Source organism: Meles meles, chromosome 4 (genome assembly GCF_922984935.1).
Source record: "Meles meles chromosome 4, mMelMel3.1 paternal haplotype, whole genome shotgun sequence".
NCBI lineage: Eukaryota > Metazoa > Chordata > Mammalia > Carnivora > Mustelidae > Meles > Meles meles.
This window is the reverse complement of record NC_060069.1, coordinates 95,280,523-95,298,856: the sequence shown is the minus strand read 5'-3', so window position 1 is coordinate 95,298,856 and position 18,334 is coordinate 95,280,523. Positions and strand designations below refer to the sequence as shown.

The 18,334-nt window shown below is 38.1% G+C and overlaps 1 pseudogene; it reads right to left on the bottom strand.

The window, feature by feature from the left end:
- Positions 1-495: 495 nt before the first annotated feature.
- LOC123940729 overlaps positions 496-18,334 on the bottom strand; it is a 128,434-nt pseudogene continuing 110,595 nt past the window's right edge.

Below are 18,334 nucleotides of genomic sequence, written 5' to 3'. Positions count from 1 at the left end.
TGTGAATGGCCCTTGAGGGAAATATGCTAAGTAAAATAAATCATATAGAGAATGACAATATTGTATGATCTCACTTATATGTGGAATCTTTAAAAAAACAAACTCATAGAAAAGGAGATCAGATATGCAGTTACCAGAGGTTGAGGTTTGGGGAAGGGGAGAGTTAGAAAAGATCATTCAAAGGTACAGACCTCCAGTTACAAGAGAAATAGGCACTGGGGATGTGATGTAATATGATGACTAGAGCTAACACTGCTGGATTGTATATTTGAAGGTTGCCAAGAGAGTAAATTCTAAATGTTCTCATCACAAGGAAAAAACCTATTCTTTTTTTTTCTTTTGGTAGCCAAAAGAGGTGATGGATGTTAACTTGTTTTGATAATCATTTCACAATATATATGTCAAGTCATTATGCTGTATACCTTAAACTTATACAGCGCTGTGTGTTGATTGTGCCTCAGTAAAACTGAAAAGAAAACAACACTGATTATTATCTTACAGTTTTGGGGGTCCGAAGTCCAATATAAACTTATTAGGCTGAAGACAAGGCATTGGCAGGGCTGTGTCACTTCTGGAGGTTGCAGGGGGAGAATCCACGTCTATTCCATTGCCTTTTCCAGCTTCCAGATACTGCCTGCATTCATTGGCTGAAGGCCCCTTCCTCCGTCTTTAAAGTCAGCAGTGCAACTTCTTTGAATCTCAGTCTAACATCTTCACCATCCTCCTCTGATTCTGACCATCTGCCTTCCCCTTATGAGGACCATTGTGTTTATATTGGAATCACCTAGATAATTTCCCCATCTCAAGATCTCTACCTTAATCACCTCAGCAATGTCCCTTTTAACATGTAATATAACATGGTTGCAGGTGTGGGGGATTAGGATGGGGATGGGGGGAATTCTTCTGCTTACCACAGTGCTCATCTGTTACTTATATCATGATTTGTGGACTGAAGAGCTACCAATGAAGTGTGAAGTTGCTGCAGTTACTCAGGTAATATACCATGAGAACTGAAATTCCAATTCTGTGATTAGTGGCACTAGTCTTATTTAAGTAAACCGTGGTGACTGGAATTTGCATATAACTTAATCATGCATAGCAAGGGCTGCCTGTTTTAAGTCCAGCTGGTAAATGAAAAGGAGAGAAGATGCACGCGACTACACATCCACCTGCAGAAGATCAGGTGGAAATGACCTATATGTCTGCACTCGTGTTTAGAGAAGAAGAGAAGAGCCTTCTCTTGGGCTGGATCTCAAGGCCACCTGAATACTGAAAGCACTACAGCTTTTCTCTCTGAAAAACATGGTACAGGCAAATATGGAAAAGACTCGAGAAATAATGATATAACTTCCCTCTTATCTTTGCCATCTTCTGCCTACTCCCTCTCACCCCCAAAAACCATGTCTGAGTATTTTGTACACTAATATGCAACTACTAATAGTGTATAACACTTTGTTTATAAAGTAATTGTCTTTTTAAAAATTTCTGGTTAATAAACATAAAAGAACTTTTCTGATAACTGATTACAACTATAAGAAACATTTCCTATGTGCACAGACATTGTTGAACCAACTCAACAATGCAAACCCTAGAATAAACAACTAGGAACTCAGCTTTTGGACACCTTTAGATGAAACACAATTTAAAAAACCAAAATACTGGGGCACCTGGGTGGCTCAGTGGGTTAAAGCCTCTGTCTTCAGCTCGGGTCATGGTCCCAGGGTCCTGGGATCGAGCCCCACATCGGGCTCTCTGCTCCGCGGGGAGCCTGCTTCCTCCTCTCTCTCTGCCTGCCTCTCTGCCTAAAAAAAACCAAAATACTGATATAAATTTCTCATAAATTCATTTTATTTCAACAGCAAGAAAGTCAGTAGTCCACCTTTGATTGGAATTATAAAATATCATTTCTTTAGTATGGGTATTCTCACCATGCTGCAAACATAGAAAGGGGCACTAAGAGATGGATATGGGTGTGTTTTCCTTCTCTGGCATTATTATATTAAACTGCAGTGTAAATATCTGATCTTACAGAACAAGGATACCGCTTGAAGAGGTGTAGCTTATTTTATAATACCTATTACAAATACATTCATTGTATGAATTGAGGAGGGAAAAGGAGAAGAAACACCATTTCATGAAAATCCATTCCTGGATGACATCCATACCAAGACTACCACTTTACAGTCTTCAGAATTTATTCAAAGACTACTCTGGATGTCTTAAATTGATATTGGACCAAAAAGTCACACACAGTGCCTAACTGTGGTAGTCTGTGAGAAACTAAATCTCTATCTGCCTATGGCTCCTGCTGGGGTCTGCATCACAAGTGTCTGAAACCTGCACAGGGCTGGAAATGCCCCTGAGACAGCAGTTCCACTGTCTTCATGCTTCACACAAACAAGACCCGAAGTACTAAGTGCATATTTCAGTCACCTGTTCTGAACTTGTTTAGAGCCACAAAGAGCTGGAACAGGTGATTTCAGTCCCTCTTTTAGAGGGAATACAATCGTTAAACTTGGTATTTTGCCTCAAAAGAAGTTTCTTCACACTACAGAGAATTAAGTCTGACGTACATTTTGAAACTCTCAGCATAGAGCACTGGGTGTGGTGCATAAACAATGAATTCTGGAACACTGAAAATTTAAAAAAAAAATTTTAAAAAAATAAGACTTGAGAGTTGGTCTTCCTGAAATATGTGAAAGGGTAATCTCTCTTCCATATGGTTGTACCTACACAAGGCTTCCCGACAAAGACTTCGTGAGCTATACAATGACACATCAAAGTCCTTCAGCTCTCCCCAGCTTGCACCTATTTTCACTTTCACTTTCAGTTTCACAGAAAGTTCTATGGCACTTTCCATTTCACTCTCTACAATTTGAGCAACCTGCGATGGGGAGAGGGGGGAAGAGGTTAACAAACTCTCTTCCCAATCAAAGTATGTTTCCCAACCCACCATTGAGGTGATAAGCCAGACTGCAGCTCTTCACCTCATGGTTCTTAACACTCAAAATCCAAAAAGAAATAGGCATTCCAAATTGGTCTGCACTGATGAGCAGGATCAGTGAGAATGCTCAGTTTTTAAACCCTGAGGGCAAGACTCTCATCTAACTTCTCCCAAACAAAACCAGCCTTGCATCAAAAGTTTCTTTAAAAATGAGTATGAATTGCTTCTCGGCCTTTTGGCTAAGATCAAGTATAAAAATGAGTATGAAACTGAGCACTCTTAGCTCTTTCCCTACCCTTATGGACTCAACATTTATGTAGCCATACTGGGAATAGGGAAGGGTTCCAGAAACCTCATGCACCCTAACTTCACCTTCAGCATCTTACTCTTCTAGAAAATGGACACAAACACTGCAAAAATACCTGAACAACATCCTCTTCTGCCACTTCATATAAGAGCTCCTCGAGGAGTTGAAGGATGAAGAAGCCTCCTCTGATTGGGGAGAACATCCCTTGCAGTTTTCTCTTTGGTAACAATCCTACCCCATGAAAAAAGTAGGAAAACTGATCAGCATGTCACCGTGTTATAGAAGAACAGGATTTTTTTTTTAGAGATTTTGAGAAACTCTGGAGAATTTTAATTAAGAGATTAAAGTACATAAGATTTAGAACTATTAGGAATGTATCTACTTGCTGACTTATCAGGTAAACTCAAAACTCTACCAGCTTCCTCCCAGAAAGGAGGAATGTAACAAAGAAGTCAGTAAATGCAGCTTGAAGAACTCTGCTCCAAAAGATGTCTAACTTATTTCCTATAAACAACCAACATCTTCACTTTCCATGGTGACCTTACTACCAACTTCTCTGCATAATAGCACCAGAGTAGTATGGGGCCTGATCTCTGCCCCAGGAAAGTGAGCTGGTATTGTCTTTAGGCGATTTATAAGAAGGACACTCCCTGATATCTTCTTATGGCCAGAAGTGTCGCTGTGGTAGAACTGGGGTTTTCCCAATTGCACCACACCTAAGAAACGTAATTCTAAACCCAGGGTCCAAATGAGGACTTCAGAGACTGTACAAATCCCTTGAAGTTAAGTGTTATAGCCTGTTATCTGTATATTTTTCTGTGGAGTGATCTTCAGCATATTCTCAAAAGAACCTGTAACTCCACTGTATTAGACTTAGTTACATCTCCTAACAAGCTGGGCCTACTGGTACAGATTTTGCCCCACTAATCACTAAGATAAGGTTACTTTAGAGTAATTGTCCTTAATCATTTCCCTATATCTCCTCTCTGCCACCCAGATTTCCCACTCTTCGTTCCAGGCAGCACAAACACGATCTTCCGTAGTATCTGGGGCTTCCCTCAGAGAGGGTTCTTCAGCTGTCATAATCTGCAGCCCAAGTTTATTCACAGGTGGCTCTTATAGGGTCAGAGAGCAAAGACAGGTGAGGCTGTGGCAAGCTGCTTCCATCCCAGTGCCGCAAAGGCTGTGCAACTATCTTTTTGCCAGCTGACTAAAATCTGCTCTGCCCCACCAGACCCCACTTAGCTCACATCATTGGTTATCAGGATGCTTTTCTGCTTTCCAGTCACCATACCTTCATCCTCTGGATTTCCTGTTGTTCTTTGGCTTCTGATCCCAAATGCTATGATCCTCCTGTTTCCTGTGTGGGCTGCTTCCTCAGGCTCAGCTGACCTACCACTACCTTTAATCCAGCACAAGCCCAGGAAGTGATCCTCAGGAACATACCCACATTGCCTTCCACCCACTCCAAAAGCTGTTATTGTCCATATCCTCATTCTGGCCCTGCATCACTCTGCTGTGGACAGTTCTGTAAATATTTCAGTCACAGATCACATCTTCCCTTTCTTTCCTTCAATTTTAAACTTAAAAGAGGTTGATAACTTTTATTTCCAAATCCCCTAAAGCACACAGTATAGTATTATTACCCAAATTAGTTTGATCTTTTATTCTCCCTATAAAGAGAGAGAGAATGTGGTGAGTGTGGTATGAGTGTGGTGTGTGTGCACACTGACTGCCATACAAAAAATGTTGAATGAGTAGCCTTAGATATTGGGGGGGGGGGTAAGACAATAAAATTAATAATCCTCATGTGATGGGCGAATCTTTATATCTATGTATTTTTGTATGTAAATGAACATCTTTATATCTGTGTGACTGGCTGTATTATTCTCTGCAATGTACATGTATGTTTTTTCTAGAAATAGCGAATTCCATCCTAAACAGCTGATTTTACTTTTTCTGACTCATCTCCAGCAGTTTATTTTTTTCCATTTGTGCCCCAAACCTTCTTAACTTCTTCCCAGGAAAATTTAAAACCTGGCTACAGTCATGGTTTGGCAATCTCAATCACAGTGAAATGGTATTTAAAGCAAAAGTATGGACACAGGACAAATAGAGAAGGGGATCTACTTGTCAGAACAAGAAATAATCTATCCAAGCAATAAGGACAGAACTTGGGAAAATAAGAACAAGAAAAGCGGGCAATACTGGCAAAGAATATGTGTGATAAGGAAGTTATCTCAGTATATATTCCCAGACTTCCGAGAACATGGAAGATGATGAATAAGAAAATCAACATGTTCTTAAGGTGTTATCCAAGGAACAGAAGACCCCTAAGATTCCTTTAAAATATCTTCAAAGTCAAAATTGTTTTCCTAATCACACTCAGAGTTTATTTTCCTTTTTCAGTCTCATTCTCTCCAAAGTGCCCACTAAAGTAACCAGCTATCCCGATTTAGTGCCAAAAGTCCCATATCCTGGGAAACCCATCAGTACCCCACAAAGTGGGACATTTATCACCATAGACTGTATAAGATGGTCTTCCAGAGGTTACAGGACAGGTGAGATTGGAACAAACTGAATGCAGAAATATATAAGAGAATCCAAATATCTTCTCTTAAGTCAGACATTAAAGAGACTTATAGAAATGTAAACTAAAACCACTTGTCACCAATTTTTTTCTTGTTCTAAAACATTCAGTTGTTTTTAAGAAAATATGTTACTTGTGCTGACATATTGTGAGTTTATTATTATTTTCAAATGTTAATATGTTTTTGAATTTCTTGTTTAATTTTCTAATATGGTAAATATTAGTATATATAAACCACATAAACTAAGGGTTCTTTGGGACCCTTAGTAATTCTGAGAATGTAAAGACATCATGAGACCAAAACATTTGAAAACTGCTGAAAAATAATGTGTAAAATGCTTCCCTTTTTCTTTTCTGATACAATTAATCTCACTACATTATAGCAGGGTTCTCATTTATGAACAAACCTGTTCTGTCACTTTGGAGCATACTCTCCAGATGACCATGGAACGTGAAGGTTGAATGGAAGGTCTCTAACTGCTTCTGAATGTTAACTGTGGCTATTTTAACAATATCAGCCGCCAAACTTTTGACTGTTGTGTTGATAGCCTGATGCTCCACCTATGAAAATCAATAACAAGGGCTCCATCAGATACACCTACATGGTTTCATACGTGCTCTTAGTATCCACAGATCAGTGCTCACATCTGTAATCTGGACCAAGATGTAATCCAGGACATCAACTATTAAGCTGCATCCTAACAACTAGAATGATCTAGGGCTCTAGATTCTGGGCTATCATCCACATGAAAACAGTCTAAATAGAAAAAGGTCAGATTCCTTCAGTTTAGAAATCTTTAACATTCCAGAATCAAAAACTGCATTATACTTAAAATGTACTTAGTAGCTCAAAATTATTTTATAAACATGTGTATCATCAATGTTCTAGTTCTAAACTTCACTCTAAAAGATCTATTCTCTAAGATACAATTCTTTTTAAGCCTAAATAGATATAAGTAGAATATCATTCTTTGTGATGTGAGAATGTTCCAAGAACAACTTCCATATAAGTGGCTTCTTGGTCCTATGTAGAGTTTGACCCCAGAGCATCTGAAGCACTCTGGTTTGAATCAGAGCTTTTTTTTTTTTTTTTAATTTTTTAATTTTTTAATTTTCTTTTTTTCTTTTTTTTTCTTTTTTTCTTTAATTTATTTATTTTTTCAGCGTAACAGTATTCATTGTTTTTGCACAACACCCAGTGCTCCATGCAAAACGTGCCCTCCCTATTACCCACCACTGAATCAGAGCTTTTTTATGGGCTGCTGGTGTTAATCATTAGCTGCTAGTGAAAATGCATACCCTAAATTCCTAGATATTAAGTTAGAACTTCCCCAAAACTATTGCTGCCATGAACTGCTTGGCAGGCAACTATAGCTGCTAAAAGTGATCATCCTAAAGCAGCAAGGATGGGCATCTGGGTTAATGTTCAAGTATAACCTACCCATGAATACCATATCTACTGCCCCAGAAGGTCTCAGAAAGTGGGAAGGGTCTACACTCTGGAAGGATCTATGTAACTTGACACTAGTTTTATGTCACCTGGGTTACAACCAACTCCTAATATAGTAAATAGTTGTTAAAGAGATAGACAATTCCCCGCCCCCCCCTTTTTTTTTGTTTTGTCAGATGCTGATGAATCCACTCTAAACTCATTCAGTTGTCACTGTTTAAAGGGTGACTGAATTTCAGAGTTCTACTGACGCCTCTCCTTGAAACCAGAGGCCGCTTTGTAGTGGACTGTGTTACTGTTGTTCTTACTTGCTGCCCCACCCAATGCCATGTGATTTCAAATGTTCACTCTAAAAGGCTGATCTTGACTTGTTCTGGCAAATGAAATGTGAATCAAATTGAAATAAGCCCCATCTACAGCTATCCAACATTGTCACAAAAAAAGGCTTATCCCAGATAGAGACTTTTCTTTCATTCTCAATTCCAGAATGAAGAAAATATGGAGCAGAGCCACAGTCAACCCAGAGCCAAACTCTAATATAAATTAAAAATAAAGTTTCTTATTATAAGCCATTGAAATTTTAGGGTAGTTTTTACTGTGACATAAGCAAGCATAAAAATAAAACTAAGATATATACTTCACTCTCATCATATTGTACTTCCCTGATTCTCTTCCAAAATAAAAAAACTTGGCAGTCTTTGGGCTTCTTCGTGTCTCACAATCTGTCCCTTCACAACCAGGGGTTTTCACACGCATAAAAGACATAGGTGGGACGCCTGGGTGGCTCAGTTGGTTAAGCGGCTGCCTTCGGCTCAGGTCATGATCCCAGCATTCTGGGATCGAGTCCCACATCGGGCTCCTTGCTCAGCAGGGAGTCTGCTTCTCCCTCTGCCTCTGCCTGCCACTCTGTCTGCCTGTGTTCACTCGCTCTCTCTCCCTCTCTCTCTCTCTGACAAATAAATAAATAAAATCTTAAAAAAAAAAAAAAGACATAGGTTTCTGGTAATGGGAGATTAGGCCATTAGGACCAACCCTCTCACTGATAGTAATGGGGAAAGCTGGATAGAGAATGTCTCTTTGAATCAGATGGTTAAAAAGAAATGGGAAATTATAGAACCTAGAGAACCATGAGAGAAAGAAAACCAAGGAGATGACCCTGGCATTGGAGGTCACATTTCTCCCAGAGACATCAACAGATTCCAGAAGAGGCAGCTGAGAGAACCTCTGAGCAGAGCTTGATGGTCTTGAGGGTCTTGGGGAACAAACGGGGCAAGAAGGAGAAGGAGCACTAGTAAACCATCAAGTTGCTACCCCAAAACTAACACTCTAGGAAAAAAAATAAATTAGAGATAATCTGGTCTTAACATCTTTGCTTCAATTAATTTTTAATCCTGAAATTGGATCAAAGTCACCCTAGACTGTTGGTCATTCTAGTTTCCTGCCAAAAGCATGTGTAAATCTTCTGAACAAGGTAACATTATCATACAAGCTTCAAATTATACCCACAATCTTTCATAATCAACATTTGACACTCAATAAAAAACTACCAGTACAGCAAAGAATTGAGACAATATAACTGTTCTTGTAGAAAACTAGGAAAAACAAAGTACAGTAGGAAAAGAATACAGGGATACAAGTTTGAGACTTATTAGACTATAGACTATTATCAAATTTATTAGACTATAAAATAAAGTTTAATATAGTCAGGATAATAAAAGACAAAATTGAGTATTTCAAAAGAGAACAAAATACCCATAAAATAAGAACAAAATGGAAACTCAAGAACTGAAAAATAAAAATAACTTACCAGAGCTTTGAAATATATCTTAAAATCTGGGGTTATGATACCTCCAGTTTGGTTCTTCTTTTTTTCAAGACTGTTATAGCTATTTGGGGTCTTTTGTGGTTCCAAAACAATTTTAGGGTTATTTATTCTAGTTCTGTGGAAAATGGTATTGGTATTTTGAGAGGGATTGCATTAATCTATAAATTGCTTTGAGTAGTATGGACATTTTTTTTAATTTCTTTTCAGCGTAACAGTGTTCATTGTTTTTGCACCACACCCAGTGCTCCATGCAGTACGTGCCCTCCCTATTACCCACCACCTGGTTCCTCAACCTCTCCCCCCCTCCCGCCCCTTCAAAACCCTCTGGTTGTTTTTCAGAGTCCATAGTCTCTCATGGTTCATCTCCCCTTCCAGTTTCCCTCAACTCCCTCTCCTCTCCATCTCCCCATGTCCACCATGTTCTTTGTTGAGTAGTATGGACATTTTAACAAGTTTTTTTTTTTCTTCTCATCCATGAGCATGGAATATCTTTCCATTTGTCTGTGTCATCTCCAGTTTGTTTCATCAACATTTTTATAGTTTTCAGAGTATAATTGTTTCACCTCCCTGGTTTAGTTTATTTTTAGGTATTTTATTATTCTTGGTGCAGTTGAAAATGGGATCATTTTCTTAATTTCTCTTTGTGTTACTTTATTATTAGTGCATAATAATGCAACACATTTCTGTATATTAGTTTTGTATCTTGCCACTTCACTGAATTCATTTATCAGTTCTAGTAGTTTTTTGGTGGGGTCTTTAGTTTTCTGTATATAGTATCATGTCCTCTGCAAATAGTAAAAGTCTTACTTTTTCCTTATCAATTTGGATGCCTTCTATTTCTTTCTTTTGTCTGAATGCTGTGGCTAGGACTTCCAGTACTATGTTGAATAAAAGTGGTGAGAGTGGATATCCTTGTCTTGTTCCTGATCTTGAAGGAAAAGATCTCAGTTTTTTACCATTGAGTATGATGCTAGCTGTGGGTTTTTTCACATATGGCCTTTATTATGTTCAGGTATGTTCCCTCTAAACCTACATTGTTGAAAGTTTTTTTTTGTTTTTTTTTTTTTTTATGAATGGACGTTGTATTTTCTCAAAAAGGTAAGAACAACCAGGGTTGCTGAATATGTGGACAAAAAGGAACCCTTGTTCACTACTGATGATATTGCAAATTGGTGCAGCCACCATGAAAAACAGTATGGAGCATCCTCAAAAAAATAAAAAAATGGAATTACCATATATCCAGTAATTCCACTACTGGGTATTTACCCAGTGAAAACAAAAACACTAATATGAAAAGATATATGCACCCTTATGCTTATGCTGCATTTTACAATAACCAAAATATGAAACAATCCAATTGTTCATCCACAGATGAATGAATAAAGAATATGTGGTATATTCCAACAATGGAATAGCACTCAACCATAAGAAAAGAATGAAATATTGCCATTTGCAACAACATGGATGGATCTAGAGGGCACAAAGCAAAGTGAAATAAGTTAATCAGAGAAAGACAAATTCCATATAATTTCAGTCATATGTATAATTTAAGAAATAAATGAACAAAGAAAAAAAAAGAACAAACTGGTAGTTTCCAGCCAGAGGGAAAGGAGGGTGAGGGAATGAAATAAAGAGAATTAAGAGTACACTTGTCTTGATGAGCACTGAGAAATGTACAGAATTGCTGAATCATTATATTGTACACCTGAAACTAATATAACACTGTATATTAATTATACTCCAATTTTAAAAAGCATCACTCTGTGCCAGGGGAAAAAACAAAACTTAAAGCTCTTAAACAGTACCTTCTTTGTAGTTTGGTGTGTGTGTGTACAGTGGGGAATAGTACTGACATGAAGGGAACATAAAGAAACCTTCTGGAGTTCTGGAAAAGTTCTAAAGCATTCAGAATATAAAAGCTCAACATTTGAGTTCAATAGAAAACTGAAGAGCAAAATCAATAGATTGAAAGATACATTAGAAGAAAATATCCAGGGGGCATATGGGTGGCTCAATCAGTTACGCATCTGCCTTGTCTCAGGTCATGATCTCGGGGTCCTGGGATCGAGCCCTACGTCGGGCTCCCTGCTCAGCAAGGAGTCTGCTTCTCCCTCTTCCCCTTCACCTCATGCTGGCTTACTCTCTAATAAATAAATAAATCTTTAAAAATAAAAAGAAGAAAATAACCAGAATTAAGCAGGATGAAATATAAATGTGGAAAATACCAAAGGATATTAAACATAGGATTTTTTTAAGTTTTATAAATTTTATAATAGGAGTCCCAGAGAGGAAAGAATGCAATGAAGCAATAATTAAAGAAGAAATGACTAAGAATTTTTCAAAATCAACAAAAGATATCAAGTCACAGATTGAAAAAGTCCTAACACCCTTAAAGGATCCATTAAACACACATATTCACAGAGAAGCACATAATTTAAAAACATATGCATACTTAGGCATATCACAGAAAATCTAATGGAAATGGGACAGAAAGAAAAATACTGTATCGAAAGCAACCTAAAGAAGAAAGGCAGATTATATTCAAAGAAGGGACAGTTAGAACACGGGTGGGCAAACTACAGCCTTCAGGCCAAATCTGGCCTAGCTTCTGTTTCTGTAAAAATGTTTTATTGGAACACAATCACACTCACTCATTTATGTATTGTCTCTGACCATATTTTTACTATAAGAACAGAATTTAGCAGGTGTGACAATGACTCTATGCCCTATATGCAAATATACAAGTGAGCTTACTTTATCCGACACAGACAATTAAAAACCTAAAGGGAAGTTCTATTTAGTAATAAATGCTTAAAATTTCCCTCTGAGATCAAAAAAGAGGCAAAGATTCTCACTATTACTACTTATATTCAACAATGTCCTAGCTGGTAAGTCAAGCAAAAGTAATAAAAAAATAAAGTTGGAAAGGTAGTTATAAAACTACTTTGCAGATGATAATCACAATGACAGAATATTTATAAGTATCTACTAATTTTTGAATTAGTAAGTAATATTTGCAAAGCTTCTAGACAAAAATAACATAAAAACAATTATATTTCTAAGTGCCAGTAGCAAAGAGTTATAAAATGTTTTTAAAAAGTAGGAAAAGAGTTTAAAAAATACCATTTGCAGCAACATCTAAAGTTTTCAAATACCTAGCTATAAATTTAATAAAAATACATATATGATCTCTTCCCCCAAAATTATACATTAAGAGAATTTAAGAACTACAGACCTAAATAAATTGACAGATATATCATGTTCATGGATTAGAAAACTCAAGTATATAAATATGTCCATTAATCCCATCTTGATCTATGAATTCAAGGCAACCTCAAAAAAATCCCAATAGGATTTTGTTTTTGTCTAGAAATTTACATGCTGCTTCTACAACATATACGGCAATGCAAAGAACCAAGAATAGGCAAATACTCTTGAAAACCAAACAAAAGAATGAGGTAAAAAGTCTTACTTTATCATATATCAAGACATCTTACAAAGCTGTATCACAAAGGTAATGTGGCACTGTCTAAAGAATGAACAAATACAACAGACAAAAGTAATGCATCTAAAAACACATCCATATTTGAAAATATAATTTGTGACAATGGTGACACTGTAAAGTAGTGGGGGAAAAGCTCAGTTTTTTCAATAAATAGTTAGGGACAACTGTATATCCTTGAGCAGGAAGGAGAAAGACCTTGACCCTCAGTCTCTCAAAATACATAAAAACCAGTTCTTAGTTGATTATAGATATAAATATATATGGCAAAATAAAAAACTCCTAGTGAATATTTTCTTGTAATTGGGGTAGAGAAAACATTGTTAAAACAGATCAAGGAAAATACTACAATAATACAAAAGATGTATTAAATCCATGTAAGCAAAGGGCTCATATCTGGAATATATAAAGGACTCTCATAAGTCAGTTAAAAAATAGATAATTCAAAAAAAGAGAGACAAAGATTTAAATAGACCCTCCACAAAAGAAGATATCCAAATGGACAATAAACAAAAAAGGAGCTCAACATCACTAGTCATTAGGGATAAGCAAAAATCAGAGGGGGAGATGAACCACGAGAGACTGTGGAATCCACAAAACAAACTGAGGGCTTTGGGTGGGGGTAGAAAAATGGGTGAGCCTGGTGATGGGTATTAAGGAGGGCTCATATGGCATAGAGTACTGGGTGTTACATGTAAACAATGAGTCTGGGAACACTACATCATGCTCTTGGATCGGAAGAATAAACATTGTTAAAATGTCTATATTGCCTAGAGCAATCTATACTTTTAATGCCATTCCGATCAAAATTCCACCGGTATTTTTCAAAGAGCTGGAGCAAATAATCCTAAAATTTGTATGGAATCAGAAGAAATCCCGAATTGCTAAGGAAATGTTGAAAAACAAAAATAAAACTGGCGGCATCATGTTACCTGATTTCAAGCTTTACTACAAGGCTGTGATCACCAAGACAGCATAGTACTGACATAAAAATAGACACATAGACCAGTGGAACAGAGTGGAGAGCTCAGATATGGACCCTCAACTCTATGGTCAAATAATCTTCGACAAAACAGGAAAAAATATACAGTGGAAAAAAGTCTCTTCAATAAATGGTGCTGGGAAAATTGGACGGCTATATGTAGAAGAATGAAACTTGACCATTCTCTTACACCATACACAAAGATAAACTCGAAATGGATAAAAGACCTCAATGTGAGACAGGAATCCATCAGAATCCTAGAGGAGAACATAGGCAGTAACCTCTTTGATATCAGCCACAGCAACTTCTTTCAATATATGCCTCCAAAGGCAAAGGAAACAAAAGCAAAAATGAACTTTTGGGACTTCATTAAGATCAAAAGGTTCTGCACAGCAAGGAAACAGTCAACAAAACAAAACGGCAATCCACAGAAGGGGAGAAGATATTTGCAAATGACAGTACAGACAAAAGGTTGATATCCAGGATCTATAAAGAACTTCTCAAACTCAACACACACAAAACAGATAATCATATCAAAAAATGGGCAGAGGATATGAACAGACACTTCTCCATTGAAGACATACAAATGGCTATCAGACACATGAAAAAATGTTCATCATCACTAGCCATCAGGGAGATTCAAATCAAAGCCACATTGAGATACCACCTGACACCAGTTAGAATGGCCAAAATTAGCAAGACAGGAAACAATGTGTGTTGGAGAGGTTGTGGAGAAAGGGGAACCCTCTTACACTGCTGGTGGGAATGCAAGTTGGTGCAGCCACTCTGGAGAACAGTGTGGAGATTCCTCAAGAAATTAAAAATAGAGCTTTCCTATGACCCTGCAATTGCACTGCTGGGTATTTACCCCAAAGATACAGATGTAGTGAAAAGAAGGGCCATCTGTACCCCAATGTTTATAGCAGCAATGGCCACGGTTGCCAAACTGTGGAAAGAACCAAGATGCCCTTCAACGGACGAATGGATAAGGAAGATGTGGTACATATACATGATGGAGAATTATGCCTCCATCAGAAAGGATGAATACCCAACTTTTGTAGCAACATGGATGGGACTGGAAGGGATTATGCTGAGCAGAATAAGTCAAGCAGAGAGAGTCAAGTATCATATGGTTTCACTTATTTGTGGAGCATAACAAAGAACATGGAGGACATGGGGAGATGGAGAGGAGAAGGGAGTTGAGGGAAATTGGAAGGGGAGATGAACCATGAGAGACTATGGACTCTGAAAAACAACCTGAGGGTTTTGAAGGGGCGGGGGGTGGGAGGTTGGGGAACCAGGTGGTGGGTAATAGGGAGGGCACGTATTGCATGGAGCACTGGTTGTGGTGCAAAAACAATGAGTACTGTTTGTTGAAAATAAATAAATTAATTTTAAAAAAAAAGGTCTTGATCTTGGGGTTCTGGGAGTCTGCTTCTCCCTCTCCCTCAGCTCTCTTCTCGCCCCCACTTGTGCATTCTCTCTCTCTCTCTCAAATAAATAAAATCTTAAAAAAAAACTCAACAACAAAAGATGAACAAGAGAACTTGAAAAAGTACTTTCCCAAGAAAAAATAGCTAATGGCTAATATATATTTGTTAAGTTGCTTTACCTCATTAGTATTCAAGGAAATGCTAAGTAAAACTAACAAGATAACTACTTTAAACCCACCAGAATAGCTAAAATTGTATCATCTTAATAGCAACTGGTGGCAAGGATGCAGAGCAATGAGAACTTGTACATACTTCTGATAAGAGGACAATTGCTACAACCACCATAAGTAACCATTTGGCTTTACCTACTAAAACTGAAGAAGCAGCAATTCTATGACTTGGTATTTACCAAACCTAAATGGAAACATATGCACACCAAGGACCTTGGACAAGAATTTTCAAAACAGCAAGATTAACTCTGAGAAACAAACTGAGGGTTTTGGAAGGGAGGGGGGTGGGGGGGATGGATGAGCCTGGTGGTGGGTATTAAGGAGGGCACATATTGCATGGAGCACTGGATGTGATGCATAAACAGTGAATCTTGGAACACTGGAAAAATAAAATTAAATTTTAAAAATAAATAAAATTAATAATAACAATAATAATAAACTCTAAACTGGAAACCTAAATGTCCATCAATGGAAAATGGATAAACTGTGATATATTCACATAATAGAATACACTACAATAAAACAGTTACTCCAAATGAAACATGAATGACTTACCTATGCAAATTTGAGTGAAAGAAGCTAGATGCAAGAATATATACACATGATGTAGAAAGAGGTCAAAAATACATAAAACTATAGGCTTAGAAATGACAATAGCAATTATTCCTGGGAGGGCTGTGGATAGTGATTAGGAAACATCAAAGGATTTTCTATATGACTTGAGTAGTTGCTACACAGGTGTAGCTCTGTGATAATATACTGAAATTTATATTTGTTTCCTGTATTTTCCCTATGTGTATTTTTCAATATAATAAGGGTTTAAACAAAAAGTAAAACCAAACCAAAACCAAAATTTGCATCTGATTATGTTTATTCATAATTCAGAGGGGTGGAATTTTCTTTCTTTTTTTTTTTCAGTAACAACATAATGAATCAGTTGAAACTTTGACTCCTAAGGATTTGGCATGAAAGGTTTACTCTCAGAAAGTCCAGATACGGATCCTCAACTCTATGGTCAAATAATCTTTAGCAAAGCAGGAAAAAATATACATTGGAAAAAAGACAGTCTCTTCAATAAATGGTGCTGGGAAAATTGGACAGCTACATGTAGAAAAATGAAACTTGACCATTCTCTTACACCATACACAAAGATAAACTCGAAATGGATAAAAGACCTCAATGTGAGACAGGAATCTATGAAAATCCTAGAGAAGAACAGAGGCAGTAACCTCTTCAACACTGGCCACAGAAACTTCTTCCAAGATATGTCTCCAAAGGCAAAAGAAACAAAAGTGAAAATGAACTTATGGGACTTCATCAAGATCAAAATCTTCTGCACAGCAAAGGAAACAGTAAAACAAAGAGGCAACCCACGGAATGGGAGAAGATATTCGCAAGTGACACTGCAGACAAAGGGCTGATATCCAAGATCTATGAAGAACTCCTCAAACTCAACACACACAAAACAGAAAACCACATCAAAAAATGGGTAGAAGACATGGACACTTCTCCAAAGAAACATGCAAATGGGTAACAGGGACATGAAAAAATGTTCATCATCATTAGCAATCAGGGAGATTCAAATCAAAACCACATTGAGGGATGCCTGGATGGCTCAGTGGGTTTAAAGCCTCTGCCTTCGGTTTGGGTCATGATCCCAGGGTTCTGGGATCGAGCCCCACATTGGGCCCTCTGCTCAGCAGGGAGCCAGCTTCCCTTGCACCACCCCCCCATGCCTGCTTCTCTGCCTACTTGTGATCCCCATCTGTCAAATAAATAAATAAAATCTTAAAAAAAAAAACACATTGACATATCACTGTACACCAATTATGATGGCCAAAATCAACAAGACAGTAAACAACAAGTGTTGGAGAGGATGTGGAGAAAAGGGAACCCTCTTACACTCTTGGTGGGAATGCAAGTTGGTGCAGCCACTTTGGAAAACAGTGTGGAGATTTCTTAAGAAATTAAAAATAGAGCTTCCCGAGGAGGAGTCAAGATGGTGGAGAAGTAGCAGGCTGAGACTACATCAGGGAGCAGGTGATCAGCTAGATAGCTTATCCAAACATTGCAAACACCTACAAATCCAACGGGAGATCGAAGAGAAGAAGAACAGCAATTCTAGAAACAGAAAATCAACCACTTTCTGAAAGGTAGGACTGGCGGAATAGTGAATCCAAAACGACGGGAAGATAGACCGCGGGGGGAGGGGCCGGCTCCCGGCAAGCAGCGGAGCAACAGAGCACAAAATCAGGACTTTTAAAAGTCTGTTCCACTGAGGGACATTGCTCCAGAGGCTAAACCAGAGTGAAGCCCACGCAGGGTCAGCGTGGCCCCAGGTCCCACAGGGTCACAGAAGGATCGAGGGTGTCTGAGTGTCACAGAGCTCGAAGGTATTGGAACAGAGAAGCCGGCTACAGAGACAGAGCCAAGGACTGAACTCTCAGCTCAGGGTTACCTTGAACCAGTCGCAGGCTAGGTGAGCTCGGAGAGTGGCTGGAGGGTGGGGATATGGGAGTGATTGGGTGCTGTTCTCTGGGGGCGCACTGAGGAGTGGGGCCCTGGGCTCTCGGCTCCTCCAGGCCGGAGGCTGCCATTTTCATTCCCGTCCTCCGGAACTCTACAGAAAGCGTTCAGGGAACAAAAGCTCCCAAAAGTGAATCCTAGCGGATTACTTAGTCCGGCCCCTGGTAAAAGCAGTGCAATTCCGCCTTGAGCAAAGACACTTGAGAGTCACTACAACAGGCCCCTCCCCCAGAAGATCAACAAAATATCCAGCCAGGACGAAGTTCATCTATCAAGGAAAGCAGGTTCAATACCTAGGACAGCAGCGGGATTCCAGAGGAGAAAGCAAAGCACAGAACTCATGGCTTTCTCCCCATGATTCTTTAGTCTTGTGGTTAATTCAATTTTTTTTTCAATTTTTTTTCTTTCTTTTTTCTTCTTCTGCTAAATTTTTTAAAACTTTTACCCTTTTCTTTTTTAAAGTTTTTTGACTAGTTTATCTAAAATATATATTTTTTTCTTTCTTTTTTTATATTTTTTCTTTATTTGTTTTATTTTTTTAATTT